This window comes from Triticum dicoccoides, chromosome 5A (assembly GCF_002162155.2).
Source record: "Triticum dicoccoides isolate Atlit2015 ecotype Zavitan chromosome 5A, WEW_v2.0, whole genome shotgun sequence".
In the NCBI taxonomy this organism is placed as follows: Eukaryota; Viridiplantae; Streptophyta; class Magnoliopsida; order Poales; family Poaceae; genus Triticum; species Triticum dicoccoides.
Window position 1 is genome coordinate 81,545,129 of NC_041388.1, and position 15,783 is coordinate 81,560,911.

The 15,783-nt window shown below is 41.0% G+C and overlaps 1 pseudogene; it reads left to right on the forward strand.

Moving 5' to 3' along the window:
• Positions 1-3,702: 3,702 nt before the first annotated feature.
• Positions 3,703-4,249, forward strand: LOC119297031 (annotated as a pseudogene).
• Positions 4,250-15,783: the final 11,534 nt, after the last annotated feature.

Consider the following 15,783-nt stretch of genomic DNA (forward strand, 5'->3'; position numbering starts at 1 on the left):
GACTGAAGATGAAACTACTCATGCTCGAATAAGTATAAGATCTACTGATCTAGTACCTGTTTTTATAAGAAAGCACAATCTACTTCATGCTAAAGTAAGCTTAGTTGGATGGGATACTATAGATCTTAGCCATCCATAATTCTCTCATCAGCGGCTCATGGTTTAAATTGAATCCTTGTAGTTGGATGGGATAACCTCTTAGTTGCACACTTATATTATTATTAATTCAGAATCAACACCTGCTGATCACATCCTAATTGCTAGCTTTTGGCTCGTGATTTAACCATGCTTAATGATGATTGATGGTTTGTGAGGGAAAACGCCAAATTTAATGATGGGTACATTTAAATTTTAGATATAATTTTCTAACATATGTACTATGTTAGTTATATTTTATCTGCAATATACTCCCTATGTCTCAAAATATAAGATGATAAAAGTCTTATATTTTGAGACAGAGGGAGTACATTGCAAGAAAGGTGCATTGCACATACATGGTTGCTGGTTGCTTTTACAAAAAAAAAGCAACATACAGTAGGCATCTCTTACCTTGTTTATTTTTGCGGTGGACATCTCTTATCGTGTTGCCTTATGCGGGGTATTTCCTACCACTCTTACCATAGGCCGAAGTTGTTAAAGTTAGAGGATTTTAAGGCATGGGTCCAGTAGTGAAAATTATGTTTTATGAGTTATGACCAAATTGAAGCTATATAACGCTCTGTTATTCTTAATGAAATGCAGGAACACCCCTGCCCTTTCGAGGTTCTAAAGAAAACAAGATGAAGCTTAGGTAGCAACAGCACAAATTGGAGCTTTTGTAAGTTGGTGTATGAAAGGTATGTGTGGATGGTGGTGTGGATGCGCGAGTGCTGTTGTGCTCTACCTTGTAATCACGAAAACAATTAACCAACATAATTAGCGGAAATACCAAGGTGAACATGGTTCCACGTGCACCCACGTGAATTGTAAAATCAGAAAAATATACTAGGATATATAAAAGAATTCTGAAATTTTGGGGTATCAAACTTGGTCGACTGGTCTACTCACACATGAATTTTCGCTAATAAATAACACCCATGGTATTCTTAGCGAAGAAAACAAAATCGGATCTTATTATTACTTCAAGTGTGTTTTTTATAGCTTCGATTTTGACTCTTTTTTTTGCCTAGAATACCATGGGTGTTATTTCTTCACGAAAATCCACATGTAAGTAGACCAGTCGACCAAGTTTGATATCGGCCCCAAAATTTCAGATTTTGTTTTTGTTTTTATCTAGTAATGTTTTCCTGTTCTAGGGGGAACATCTCCATCTTCCGATGATGCGGCGCCTTTCGAGCTAGGCGAGGAGGCAGGGGCCTTCTTCGGAGATGGAATTGGATGGTTGTATCGTGCTGGTGTCCTTAGTTGTTTTGAGATGGCATACCCTGTTTGTGTCGGTCGTGCTTTCTCCTCCAGAGCCGGCATGTTCCTAGTCCCTGGTGCTTCATTCGTGGAAGAGGGCCTCAACGTCTTCAGCTTCATGTTCTTTGCGTATCTTTCTTGCTTGAAGCGTGCGAGGCATTGTTAGCTGCTTTCTCGCGCCTCTGTATCCTAGCGTGTTTTTCTTTTTCTATGTTGGTTTGGTATGGTTGTAGTCCTGGCTGTTTGATGGCTTCATTAGTTCAAAGTTCCATTTCTCTAAAAAATATATGCTGTGAATCAATTGATCTCATACAGTAAGCACATCTCAGTGATGGTCCGCACCAAAATATCTTTACTGGCATAAACGATGTGCGCTTTTCAATTATTCTCAAGTGCCCGTCGACGTCCCGGCCAAATATCCATGCCCTGAAATGTTATCATGCTAATCAAGACCGCCACTGGTCATGAGTTGTGTCTAGCTGTTCGGCTGTTCCCCTGGCAGCATTATACTGAGCTAAAGTCCGCAAAAGGACCTACCAGCGGCCAAGATCAAGCTGATCTCTCTATGATCTGAATTCTAAAGAAAGCATCTCAAACTATAGTGGGTGCATGCGTCAAATGTGAAAGGCTCCAAGCTAGCAAACGTTGTTGCCTATTTAATTAACCAGAAAAGGCCAATATCATGGAACTGTAGCACTATAAAATACGTATATGACTTCTGAAGATTTTCATATTTTTTTTTTTTTGAAAAAGAAGGCTTACCCCCGGCCTCTGCATTTGAGCGATGCATGCAGCCATAATATTGAAAGTCTTCAAATAACACAAAGTCTTAGATTCATTACAGCTCGCAAGCGGAGCAAAAGAAAAAAAACTCAATACCACAACTGGTATGTATAATAGGACAAGGTCCCTAGAGTCATATCCTATTATGAGACCGCTATTCAAACCGGTTGAAAATAGCTCATGCTACCATCTCTCACTGGTTGCATCCAGTAACCAAAGACTCCCTGGAGTCCGTAGGGGTGAGTAAGGACCACGTACGGATCCATGTCGTAGCCTTGAAGATAACCTGCAAGAAGGATAGAGTGTGTTGTCTGTTAAAAATCATATCGTTCCTGCAGTTTCATATAGCCCAAATAAGCGCACATATTTCAATCCAAATACGAGACGCAAAACTATGATCTACTCCAGCTAACCACATCCCAAATAACGATTCAATGCTAACTGAAGGAATGATGTTAAAGGCTATATGAATCGTTCGCCAAAGTAATTTCGCGAGAGGGCAATCTATGAATAGGTGTTGTATTGTTTCGTGATGACCATAACAACAACATCGTGCACTGCCTACCCAACGTTGCTTTAGTAATTTATCTTTGGTTAAGATCACTTGCTTGTATACAAACCACATGAATATTTTAATACGCAAGGGAACCTTAACTTTCCAAATATGTATCGATCTTGGGATTGGGCCAGAATTAATTAAACTCATATACATGGATTTGACCGTAAACACTCCATTTCTAGCTAACTTTCAGTGAAACGAGTCAGGTTGGTCGGATAGTTGAACCTCCATCAACCTCCGTACCAAGTGCTTCCAGGAGTTCCAGCGCTCCCCAACTAAAGATCACCTAAACTGAATATTTAAGGGTACCGATTTTCATATGAATCTAGAACATATAATATGTGACCATAGGTCAAGACTGGTGTTTTTTGTTATAGATAGAAAACATGACCCTCGTTCTCGAAAACAAAATAACTGTAAACACATGATACAAGGCAAAACACTTGTTTAGCAAATTGGTCTGCGATAGCTAATGAAGCCATTCCTACAATTTGGCAACAAGACATACAACATTTAGTTTTCAGTGGTTGTCTTAATCTATTTGGTCAGTTAAACAATTCAATCTTCAAAATGTTATCTTGAGCTTATCTTTCTTCATTTTCAATGTAAAAAGTTTATAGGCGGGCAAATTGAAGAGTCACTTTCTATCTTTGCGACGAATTGGTCTTTGCGGCATACTCCTGAGTCCTGATGTTGCATTATGGAGATGTTTGCACCTATGTTGAAACCAGTAGGTTTGCTTTATTATATATCTTTTTGTGCCAATTATGGTAGTCATTATCTCTCAACACCGAGTTCATACAGATTTTTTTGCATGATCAGGCGATAGTGCTTCTACATGCGAGGGGCACTTGGTGTGTCTAATTGCTTGCTTGCTACAGAATACATTTCATGAACATAGCATCCTTTCTCTATAAATAGAGCCCTACACAAACATTCATCTCACACATTACGACGGCAAAACCTAGCTAAGGCCAAAATCTCCAATGGCAATCCGCTAGAAAACAAATAAAATACCAGCATCCATGGCTAAGTCACAATCATTGGCTGCAGCATTGCTGCTTGTCCTAGTGGTGTCCCTCACCGCCATAGAGGGTGTTCATGGCATCTGCGGCATGTCGAATGATGAATTCAAACTTTGCCAGCCTGCGGCAGCAGTGGAAAACCCAATAGATAGTCTGTCAGCTGAGTGTTGTGCCGCGCTTGGGAAGGCTAACTTATCGTGCATTTGCCGCTACAAGGCATCGCCAGCATATGGCTGAGGATGTACCACATTGACGCAGACCGTGCTATGGCACTGCCTGGAAATTGTGGCCTCACTGTGCCCAGCAACTGCTCGTGATGATCGGATGCACTATCCATGAATGTGTAGGTGCTGGTCGGTCTAGATATGCATCAACATTAATATGTCTAAATAAGTGGAGGAACACTTGAAAGTTCTTATTGTTATTGTCTGATTTGAACACATCTCTATCTCATTAATCTCTCGTTGAACGGTAGTATGTATGTATACTGGAAGTGTAAGGAGGACAAAAGTGCCTTAGATGTCCCATGATTTAATATTTTAAGTTGTGAGCTTGTTATTGCCCAAAAATTGTGTCTTTTCAATGAACAAGTAAAAGTCGATCACAATCTTTTCCCAATCAGTCTGCTAGGTAATTTGAATATTTTCATCAACTATCAAGGCGACTGGTATACATCCTTATAGTGTACTAAATTATTGGTAGGTATCCACAATAACATATGGCCGACTGCACTAAAATATACGGTTGGATGTACATGACCATGGTCACTACATTGATCAAAACAATTTTCGTTCCTAATTTCAGTTCCCTTTTCAAGTTCGAAATTTTACCTATTGCCCTCTTGTCGATTTTAGTTTGTAATTTTGGTCCCCTTGTCATGGAACTTGCTTTGGCCTATCTCGCAACCTAATACATGTTTTGTTGTTTTGTTAAAATTATTTTCTTTGACCTGCACACCACATGTTGCACCACTAGAGATTTGTTATTTTTGTCACCCTCGCCAGCAAGTGGGTCCATTTGTGACAATGTTAATGGTCTCATGTTCAAATGAAAATAAATTAAATGCGACAAAGATGGCTTTGAATCAAAGAAAATCTTGGCGTGCAATTTTTGGGGGTCATGTTCCTGTCAGTCATATTTGAAATGCCAGTGTGCTAATTAATTTGTTACATTCTTATGTTGACGGCCATGGACCCCCTCCTCACATATGATGGATAGAAGCTTCAAGACATCGCCAAGTTAAGATACACATCTAAAATTAGCCTGCGTTGCCATCACCTTATGTACCACTGCCCGTCCACCACCTCACAAGGTCTCTGAACTCTGATGTCCACAAAACTTCATTGTCACGTTAGGATCCTGCCGTGGCGCATGTTCCCTACGTCTGCCCCAATAGGTTATGTAGTCTTCTCTCGGTTCAAAGATGCAACAACCATTACAATAAGTCCATAGTATTTAGAGCAACTTTCATCAGAAAGGTTCATTTTCATGCGAGACAATAGTTACTAATGCCTTCCAAGCCTAATGTAGAGAAGACACTGGACTGAGTGCCCTCCATGACTGTTCATCTTTTGCAGCACCTCTGAATGTTTCAACTGCCCTTTTTATGGACTTAAATAGATTGATATATGGAGTGTGGATGTACTAGTTGGTCTCATGCCACTATTCGGCACCTGCAGTCCAATTCAATGTGGAACTTACCACATCATGGTTGTGTACATATCGGTTCCATTCAAACCGTAAATGTTATAAGTCAATTATTCAGTTCACCTTCCAAATTTCTACACTAAAGTAGGAGGTAGATGTCACGTCCATTGGATATCATCGAGTCTAAATTTTAATTGAGGAAAAGTTGGGGTCAAACCAGTCGATGATGTCCAAGTCTCTCGACAAAGTACACGACTAATTGCCACAACTCATCATAAATGACATTGCATATATACTAAACCACGGGGTTCACTAGTTTAACCCATGAGTTAATGGTGGTGCTTTTAGGTACCTCGGTCGACATCTCAGAGTATTTTTCTGCTACTACCAACATTTATTGTGTGTGTGTGTGCGGATCTTTTGCTCTTTCTTGTATTTTTTTGGGTGCTTATCAAGGTTCACACAAATTCATTTACAAGGATGTGTTTTGGCCTATATACACTCTTAAATGTTAATTATAAGAAAAAATTGAGGTGTATGGATAACTGAGGGGAAACATTTTGGTTTGTTGGAAGACAACAAATTTTATTGCGAAACTCATACATATTATAAATTGCTTAAGAACTTGCTTGGATGACAAGGAAAAAATTACGCCAAATTCGAAATTATTTGGAAGTAGGACAACATATTATGCCGCGATAACCTATATTTTGAGAAATGAAAATTATAAATTCCAATCTCACATTCTCAAGTGGCATATGTCCATCTGCCACATATAGGTTAGTTCTGAACTTCTGATTCACCCGATGTCAAGGAAACATTTGAGTCTGATTTTCAAGGAGGAAGACCACCCAGTTTTCCATTTCATTTAAACGTAACCGTAAAGGAGTACAATACAGCTCATGTTTCACACACAACGACCACCCTCTCCAAGTCTGCCACAACCATTGCAACATGCTTCTTTTTGCAATGCTGCTAGACAGATTCCTTTACGGTGATAAGGTAACAAAATCCTCGACATCCAGATGTGTCATTCAAAAGTCAAAACAGCAAAATAAAAGTAGAAAAGCTCATAAATGCAACCCAAGAGCTCCCGATGCCTTCCAAGCCCACCGCAGCAAAGGCATTGGATTGTTCTCCACGAACTGTCCATCTCTCAGCTTGAAGCATTTCTGAATCCTTCATCTATCTTTGATGGACCAATATAGATATGAAATATCAAGTGAGGATGTACTACCAATCACATGCAATTATTAAGCACATGCATCAAAATTAATGCGGAACTTACCACACCATAACATGCATGTCTATATCCGTTCGATTTAAGGCATAAATGTTGTAGTCGATTCCTTAGTTCAGCTCTCAAATTTCAACACAAAGTAGGAGTTGTATAGCAAATTTCTTTGGATATTACTAGATTTTTAGTAAAACACTAGGTTCATTTGTTCAAACACTGGCTAGATCATCATATTTTTGGGCACCTTGAAAGCCATAATTTTTTTGCCAATTTCAGTTTCATTCCTAAGGAATTCCTTTTGGGCCATTATCAACCTAATGCACACCAGTTTTGTGGTTGTATTTGGGCAAAATTATTTCTTTGACATGCACACTATAAATTTCATCTTTGTTGATTGAGATCTTTGTCACCCTCGCCACTAGCTGGGTTCATATGTTCCTGGTGTTACGTAATGGCTTGTGTCCGAGTGTAGCTAAATTAAATGTGATTAAGATCATTCTCCAGTAAAGTGCAATTTTGTGAGTCATGTTGGTGTCTCTCATTTTGGCTTGCTATCTGAAATGACGGTGTGTTAATTAATAGGTTACACTCCTAATGTTGATGGCCATGGATCCTTTCCTAGTCGATGATGGATATTGGTTTCTAGAGATCATGTCGTTAAGATAAGCATCTAAAATTAGGCTTCACATTTGTCATCACCTTATGTACTACCAGTCTTCCACCATGAGGTTTATGAAGTTCAGAATTTTCTGGACCTTAATGTTGAAAGAGCTTCATTGTTAAGGTTTTTTGCCTATTATCAACTAAATAGAAGTTGTTAAAAGGTTAACCGTCATAAAATTTAGGTATATGAATACATCAGAGAAAAACACAAGTTTTGGTTTGTCAGAAAACATTGAACTTCTATTACTCGCATATGAAAAGTCCTTAACAGTCTGTTTGGATGATTAAATCTTTTGGAGTAGTAAAGCATATTATGCGGCTAAATTCACTCCCCCTAATAAATATAACTATATTAGATCCAATTTAGACTTTGAACAATATCTCCCCTAAAGTCATATCCATCGATCTCAGCACATAGTGGTGAGGTGGAAGGCGATACTTCATTTATATTCTTAGTAAGCAATTCACGTGTCCTATTACATCAAAGCGAAACCATCAATCCATTAAACGGTACACAGTTCGAGTTTAGTACAAACTGGTCAGTCCAATGACCGAGAATATTCATGAGCAGAACTGAAGCTACGCTTAACTAAAGATCTAGCCTTGGTGCATGTTTCCTATATGTGCTTGAATTAGTTAATGTGGTATTGTCATGGGTGCAAGATGCAACAGTCATTACAAAATATCCATAATGCTTAAAACAACTTTCATTAGAAATTTCAAAAGTCAAAATAGCGAAATAAAAGCCCAAAATGTCATTGCTGCACCATAAGAGCTACTGATGCCTTCCAAGCCTACCGAAGCAAAGGGACTCGAGAGCCCTCCATGAACTATTCATCTCTCAGCTTGCATCTATTTTGAATGCTTCACCTGCTCTTTTATGGAGTGAGGATGTACTATTTGATGACATGCATAGTCCAATTCCATGTGAAACTTACCACACAATAACCATGTATATATCCATTTAACTAAAGTCGTAAATGTTCTAGTCATCTATTCAGCTCAGCTTCCAAATTTCCACACTAAAGTGGGAGGTAAATGGCAGATGCCTCTGGGTATAAATCTGACTTCAACTATAAAGTGAGAGAAAGCTGGGGAGCAAATTAGTCGAAGAATTCTGAGCCTCTCTGCAAAATAAGAAAAATTGCCAGCAACCATATACAAACGACACTGCATATAGGTTCACTAGTTCAAACTAGGAGCTAATGGTAGTGCTATTGGGTAGCTTGGGATTCGACCCACAAAAACTTTGTTACACATTGTGTGTGTGGGAGATTAAGCATGTAGAATTTAGACATCCGTATAATAAATTGTCATATTTTTTCCTTTTTCCTGACCAGAGTTCACCATTTTTTATGAATAACACTGAATACAGCCTTTTAGACCCAAGCTACATTAACTCTAAAATGTGTTGGAACGATCTACGATCTAAGAAAGTCAAGTACAATTACAAGAAGCTCCCATTCTTATTTGGGCTGAAGAGAGCACATTTTCTTAACCTCCACCTCAAGTTTGTATTCCTGACAATGCAAGATTTGGCATCACGTTCAGCTAACTATGCATCACCGTTAGTTTTAGTTGGTTTGAAAAGGGTGGGCATTCGTGGTGCAAGTTTAAAACCTGATGAATCATCGAGACGGGCTTTTAAAAGTATGCAACACATTTGTCCTCACGTTATGTATAAATGGTCATTCATCATGTCACTGAAGTTCCGAATTCTCTAGACCCTTAATATGAGGATGCAGAGCGGCACCAAGTCCAAATGCATATGTTACTTATGTCTTCCTTTTGTGCCAACCGTTGTCCACAATTCTTCATTGCTACTTAAATATTTCTTTTGGCATATGAACGTCATTGAACTTTTATTCCAAATATACAGAGTATACTTAACGACCAGTCCGGATGATTTAAGAAACATACAATTTGCCAAAATATTTGGAGTAAGAAAACATATCGTGCAATGTCATCCATTCATGTCGATGCGGAGCATCCTACAGACATCACCATGTCAAGAGTCCGTTTGACAAGTGACGTGTGCCACATCTACTTCACATACGTATACATAAAGGTGAATCATCTCCTTTACATGTGTTCACTTGACTCCTTTAAAGATGGTATACTACTTGACACTCCTCTCGTGTGCATGCATAGGTGTTATCAGAGCTTCACACATGGAGAGGGGGAGTTCATGCGGAAGAGCACGACTACACCATCCAAGAGGGAAGCCTGGGAGCGGAGAAGGAACCGTCAAGAACAAGGCAAGGTTCCAGCAAGCACCCACGGGAGTCCACGGGAAGGAAATGACTTGCGAGGCCTCTGGATACCCAGTGTGCATGGGTCCTTGGACCCCGTGCACATGGGACCCCATGCCTACGGTACACCCTCGTGCGCATGGGCTAAGCCGCCAGCTCTCTGGATATCCCGTGCGCACGGGCTCCACTTACCTCGTGCAAACGGGGTTGCCTGCGTGCAACTGTTGGGCTTTGCCCATGTATTACCATTTCGTTCCCACTTACCCCTTCATGCCTTGGACCTATATATACCCTCCTTCCTCCTCCATTTAGGGATAACTAAGATTAAATCTAGACATTAGAGCTTAGCTCATGTATCTCCCCTTGTGGGATTCCTCTTGAGAGAGAAGAATCCATTGGAGTGCAATTCCTCCACTTGTGGAGAAGGATTCCCCAAATGAATCATCAAGACCTAGAAGGATTCCCCAAGTGAATCATCAAGACCCATCTCTCCTAGAGATTTGGACGAACTACCCTTATAACTTTATTTCCCTTTTTGTTCTTCGATCTTGATGCATCCCATGTATTGCTTGTGATTTGAGGAGTACTTGGTGTGGATCTTGTACATTAGAGTGTTCTTTGTGTTTTCCCTTTGTGTTCTTGGTGTTCTTCCTCCAATCCACCTCAAATTTGTGATCATCGGGCCACCTAGGGTTTTGCCCTACATCACATGTACTCTTGGCAATTTCTTCTCTTGGCAGAACATGTATGTATGTTTTACATTTTAGTGTGGATTGAACTGATGGAGACATTGAGTGGACACCAACACACCGTCATTGTCGGAAGAAAAGCAACCAGAACCCTCGACTGGATCCGTCTGACCATTTCTTGCAATTTGAGACTACAAGAGTACAAGATTTTGCAATAGGAGAGCTCCTCATGCCTTCCGAGCCTATCATATCAAATCAACTAGAATGCCCCCCATGAAGTTTTCATCTCTCGGATTGCAGCACTTCTGAATCCTTTTATGCTCTTTTATGAATCAAAGTTTTTTCTGTTCTCTTATGAAGCAAGATAGACCGAGATATCGAATGATGATGTTGCACTAGTTGGTATTGTGCCATTATTCGACATGTATAGTCTCTTTCATCTCCGGACTTACCACCACATTCATATGCACATCTCCATATTAAATTCAATTGAAGTTATAGATCTTTGAGTAATTATTCAATTCAGTTCTGATGTCCTGAGTTTGGACATGAAAGTAGGAGAATGATGGCCAGTGACTTGGCCTACCGTTGAAAAAGGTTATCGAGAGCGTGAAATGTAGGATCAAACTAAGAGAATATTTTGGCGATCTCTACGAATTAAGTAAATAATTGCCATAACTTTTGTACAAAGGATACTACATTGTTAACAGATCTCTAGGTTCACTAGTCCAAACTTGGAGTAGTGTTCATGTTTTTGGGCATCTTGGAAGCCATCTAGTAAGGGTACGCGATCCAAATCGATTCTAGTGCCATAATTCATCCCCTTGTGAAATTTAGTATCATGGATGTTGCCCTATTGGCCATGAGGTAGTCGTCATCTGGTGAAATAACAAGGGTTCTCCCAGATCCAAAGTATTAGACAGACTCTAGAACTCGTTTGAATGATTAGAGAGAATCAAGCACAAGCTGGAAGATCAGCTGCTACTGTTGCTAAAGAGAGTGTGTTTTCTTGGAGCCTTCTCTCAATTACAAACACTGCTAAGCAACAGGAGGTGCATGCACAAAGACAGTAACCAAAAGTTCCACAAGTATAGCTGGCTTTCCGTGTGGAACGCGCAAACAAAGCTGCGGGATATGATGCACTTGGTCAATTACCTCAACTCCATGGCAGTTTCAGCTAAGTTTTCAACACGAAATGGTAAGCTAAGATCTTACGACCTTGTGGACAGACTGTATACCATGGGATCCCGATACCTCTTGATCCTACCACGACAAAGCTGCCAGAGTACCTTTCATTGACTACTCGTCTCTTACCTAGCAATGTTGGCGCTGAGCATGGATTTAAGGTTTCCTGTATCAGACTATATACTATGTAGTGATGTGCTACTCTGCTTGATGGCTTTATTTATAAAGTCGGGCTCTACGGTTTTCTCTAGAAAAAGAAAGTGGATTTAAGGTGCTCGTCCACCAAAACGAATTTCCAACCTCGTGCTCCCTTGCCTCACCTGTTCTTTCCTAGAGCATCTATAATCGGACATATCAAATCCAACACTCTACACGTCCGCACACGCGCCATGGACAGGTCAATCCTCAAATCACTATGCCTCATGTGCTACAAGGTAGATGATCAACGAAATTCCGAAATATAGACAAACGGACATAGAACAAGCAATATAAACATCAAGTTAACCCAGACCAAAAGACACAGTTTAAACATCATAGCTCAACCAGCGAACGGACAGAGATGAAAACTTATAATTTACTAAAAGGCAAACAGAGACGGAGTGGGCCAAGCATTCGAAAGGAGTCAATGTAGCTGGCCCTCCATCTTGGGGGAGGGGGAGGGGGTCATTGGAGCCATCGGACAAGGAGTCGATGTAGCTGGCCCTCCTCTAAATGGCGCGGTTATGTGGCTTCGCCAGCTTGGCGGCTTTCGCTGCCACTTCGCGCTTCAATTGCTTGATATTGAGCGGGAGCGCCTTGGTGTTCTTCCTACGAAGCTGACAGGCGTCCGTCTCTGCCGTCATGAGCAGGCGGCGGAGAATAGCCGCAAGGAGCTGCTCCTCCGCATCAGGCTTAGGAAATCAGCATGGGCGGTAGGAGGAAGATGTGGCCGTCTCTGATGCCGCCACCCTCGCCCTAGCCTGCTGCCCCTCAAGGCTGGTGGCGTGCGGCTCCAATTCCGACCGGTGGTGCGGGCACGAGCACCCACATATGACCACGAGGATCAGCCGCCGGAATCAATTGATGTCATACAATAAGCACATCTAAGTGATGGTCGGCAGCGAAATATCTTAACTGGCATAAACAACAATGTACGCTTTTCAAGTTTTCTCAAGTGCCGGTCGACGTCCTGGCCAAATATATGTGAGACCTGGCTGAGCACGCCATCCAACCCCGCCGCCACCGGTCATGTGTTGTGTCTAGCTGTTCCACTAGCAGCATTAGTGAGCTAAAGTCCGCAAAGGGCAGCACCAACCAGCTGCCAAGATCAAGCTGATCTCTTCAAATTTCAAATTCTGAAGAAAGTATTTCAAGCTACAGTGGATGCATGCGTCAAATGTGAAACGCTCTAAGCTAGCAAACGTTATTGCCTAAATAATTAACCAGAAGCTGGTCAATATCGCCGCATAATCCTTTTGTTTACTACTACTCCCTCTGTTTCCAAATATAAGTCTTTTTAAAGATTTCAACAAGAGACTACATACGAAGTAAAATAAGTGAATCTACACTCTAAAATATGTCTATATACATCCGTATGTTGTTATCCATTTGAAACCTCTAAAAAGACTTATATTTAAAAACAGAGAGAGTAGATCATTGATAGCACGCGTTGCCGTGCCTGTCTTCATAAAATATTTGGGAATAAAGTAAATATAACGAGACATTTAAATTGTAAGTTAAAATGACATGAATTTGTAAGGCATCATGGCTTGCTTTATTAATCATCATTCCTTCTATTTATCCCTAGAATCATTTTCTTGTTACAGTTTAGCCAACAACAAAAATTAAGGAGTATTTGACGAAAAACTACCACATTAGGGGTTACCGTTCCACAGAACTACCACTTTCAAAAAAGTGACTGATAACTACCGAAAATTTCAAATTTTGTGACAAAAAACTACCAAGTCGTGTTGACCGTCTATTTAGCCGTTCTAACCGCTTAACTGACAGGGATGGCCCACATGGCAGGCGGACGGCTGCCCTAACGGCTAACGGTGCCCCACTCGCGGCCGTTAGTGGCCCGGCTCGGTCGGAACCAGCCAGGGGCCAGGTCAAAACGACCGACCGGCTAGCCGACCGAACCACATCTCTCTCCCCCGAGCTCTCTCCTCTGTCTCTAGGCGGCGGTGGTAATGGCGGCAGTGGATCCAAACCCCGACGGCGATTCGTTCGGCGGCCAACCTCCTGGCGTTGTTGGGGGCCGCGTCGACCTTTCGGAGGTCGATACGTGGCTAGGCAACTCTAGCTTTGCGGCGCAACAGCCTGAATCTGGAGTTGGCGGCAGCGGCGGCTGGACCACCGATGAGCCATCCCAGGAGTTGGCGGCGGCTCCACCACCGACGATGACAAGAAGTGCACCTCGTGGCCGGCGCAAGCTTCCTCGTGCAAGAGGCGGCATGTACGACGCTAGGCAGCTCTGGTTTCAGTTTTATTGACAGGATGTATTTTAGGTCAATTTCCCCTAATGTATGATAACAGAGTAATTGCAAATTGTTAGAAACTTTAGCAGTGTGCATTCTTTGTAATAATTTATTCCATTTTTGTCTAGTATTGATGACCCAAAATGGGGAATTTGGTTCCATTTAGAAGGTAGAGATTCTGTTGTTAGAAACATGTACCAGTCAGACATATCATTTGGGACTCTGGTATCTCTTATTAGGAGTGAGGGTTGTTGCTCTGATGATTATATGTACTATGTTAGTGATGCTCATAAAGGGATAGAAGGCTTAGAGAAAATATCTTCTGAAGATGATGTGCAGCAGATGTTGCTCCACTCTCTAAATGAAAAGAGTGTGAACATAAGAGTTGTGAGAGCAAATGAGTTGTGTAATGCAGATGAAAACAAAGATTATTATTTTGTTGATCATTGCATTAACACCCAACAAAGTTGCACTAAGTTGGTGGATACAAGCATGGACGGAAAGAAAGAGCTTAAGAAAAGTATTCTTCAGAGAGAAGCTGACCTCAATCATTTTGAAGGTGACACTGATGTATCAGAATTTCTGTCTGATTCAGATGGCAACAGTGTAGAACTGCAAGCAGTTTCTTCATCTGATGATGAAGATAGACCAATGTCACAGAAACTAAAGCCAGTGAGAAATCCTGGTCCAACAATTAGATCACACAATGAGGCTGAGAAAATGGAAAACCCAGATTGGTTGCCTGAAGCTGATGAAGAATGTTTTCCTGGTGATTATGGCATTAGTGATGAAGAAGATGAGCCTGGAGGATCCTATAAACTACCAAGTGGTAGGAAGAGAAGGAATATGAAGTTGAAGGAAAAGGTATGGTTCAATCCCAAACTACCAAACCCAGAAGAACAGTTTTGTAAGGGATTGTGCTTCACCAGTGTTTATGAGTACAAAGATGCACTTAGGGATTTTCACATTAGGACATTGAGGAACTTTCAATACCATAGAAATGCCCCGGATAGGATTATTGTTTGGTGCTCAGAGAGAGCACAAGGATGTGATTTTTATATCACTGCCTCTAAAATAGCTCATGAGAAAACTTTCTGCATCAAGAAGTGTGATATTGTGCACACTTGTGGAGCATGTGCAGAGTCCACAAAGGTTACTACAAAGTGGTTGTCCAGATCAGTACAGGAATCATTGAGAGAAGGCATTAGATCTCCTGTGGATGCATTAATTAAAAAGACAAAGACCAAGTTTTCAGTGGATGTGTCAAGGAGTGTGGCATATAGGGCAAGGAGGAAGGCAGTTGATGTGGTGCAAGGTGATCACAAGCAGCAGTATTTGAGGTTAAGAGATTATCTTCAAGCTGTTCTTGATACAAACCCTGGGAGCAAGTGTATAGTGACAACATTTGAAGATCCAGAAAACCCAGCACCTACTCCTAGATTCAAGTATCTTTTCTACTGTTTAGCAGCTTCAAAGGAAGGTTTCCTTAATGGTTGCAGACCATTTATAGGTAATTTTTGAAGATTTAACTTTTATTAATTAGTGGTTTCCTAGTAGTTCAATGTTGTAGCTAATTTATCACTTAATCCAGGTCTTGATGGATGCTTCATCAAGTTAACCACTTGACAACAAATGCTTGCAGCCACAGGAAGGGATGGCAACAACAACATCTACCCCATAGCTTTTGGTGTGGTTGACAAGGAAGATGGAGAGAGTTGGACTTGGTTTTTAACTCAGTTGAGATGTTGCATTGATAGTGGCAACAAGTTTGGAACATACACCATCATATCTGACAGGCAAAAGGTTAGTGTCTTATGCACAAATATGTTTGATCAATGTGGTTTTAGTACATGTTGGAATTATTTAAGTTTGATCATGTGCAT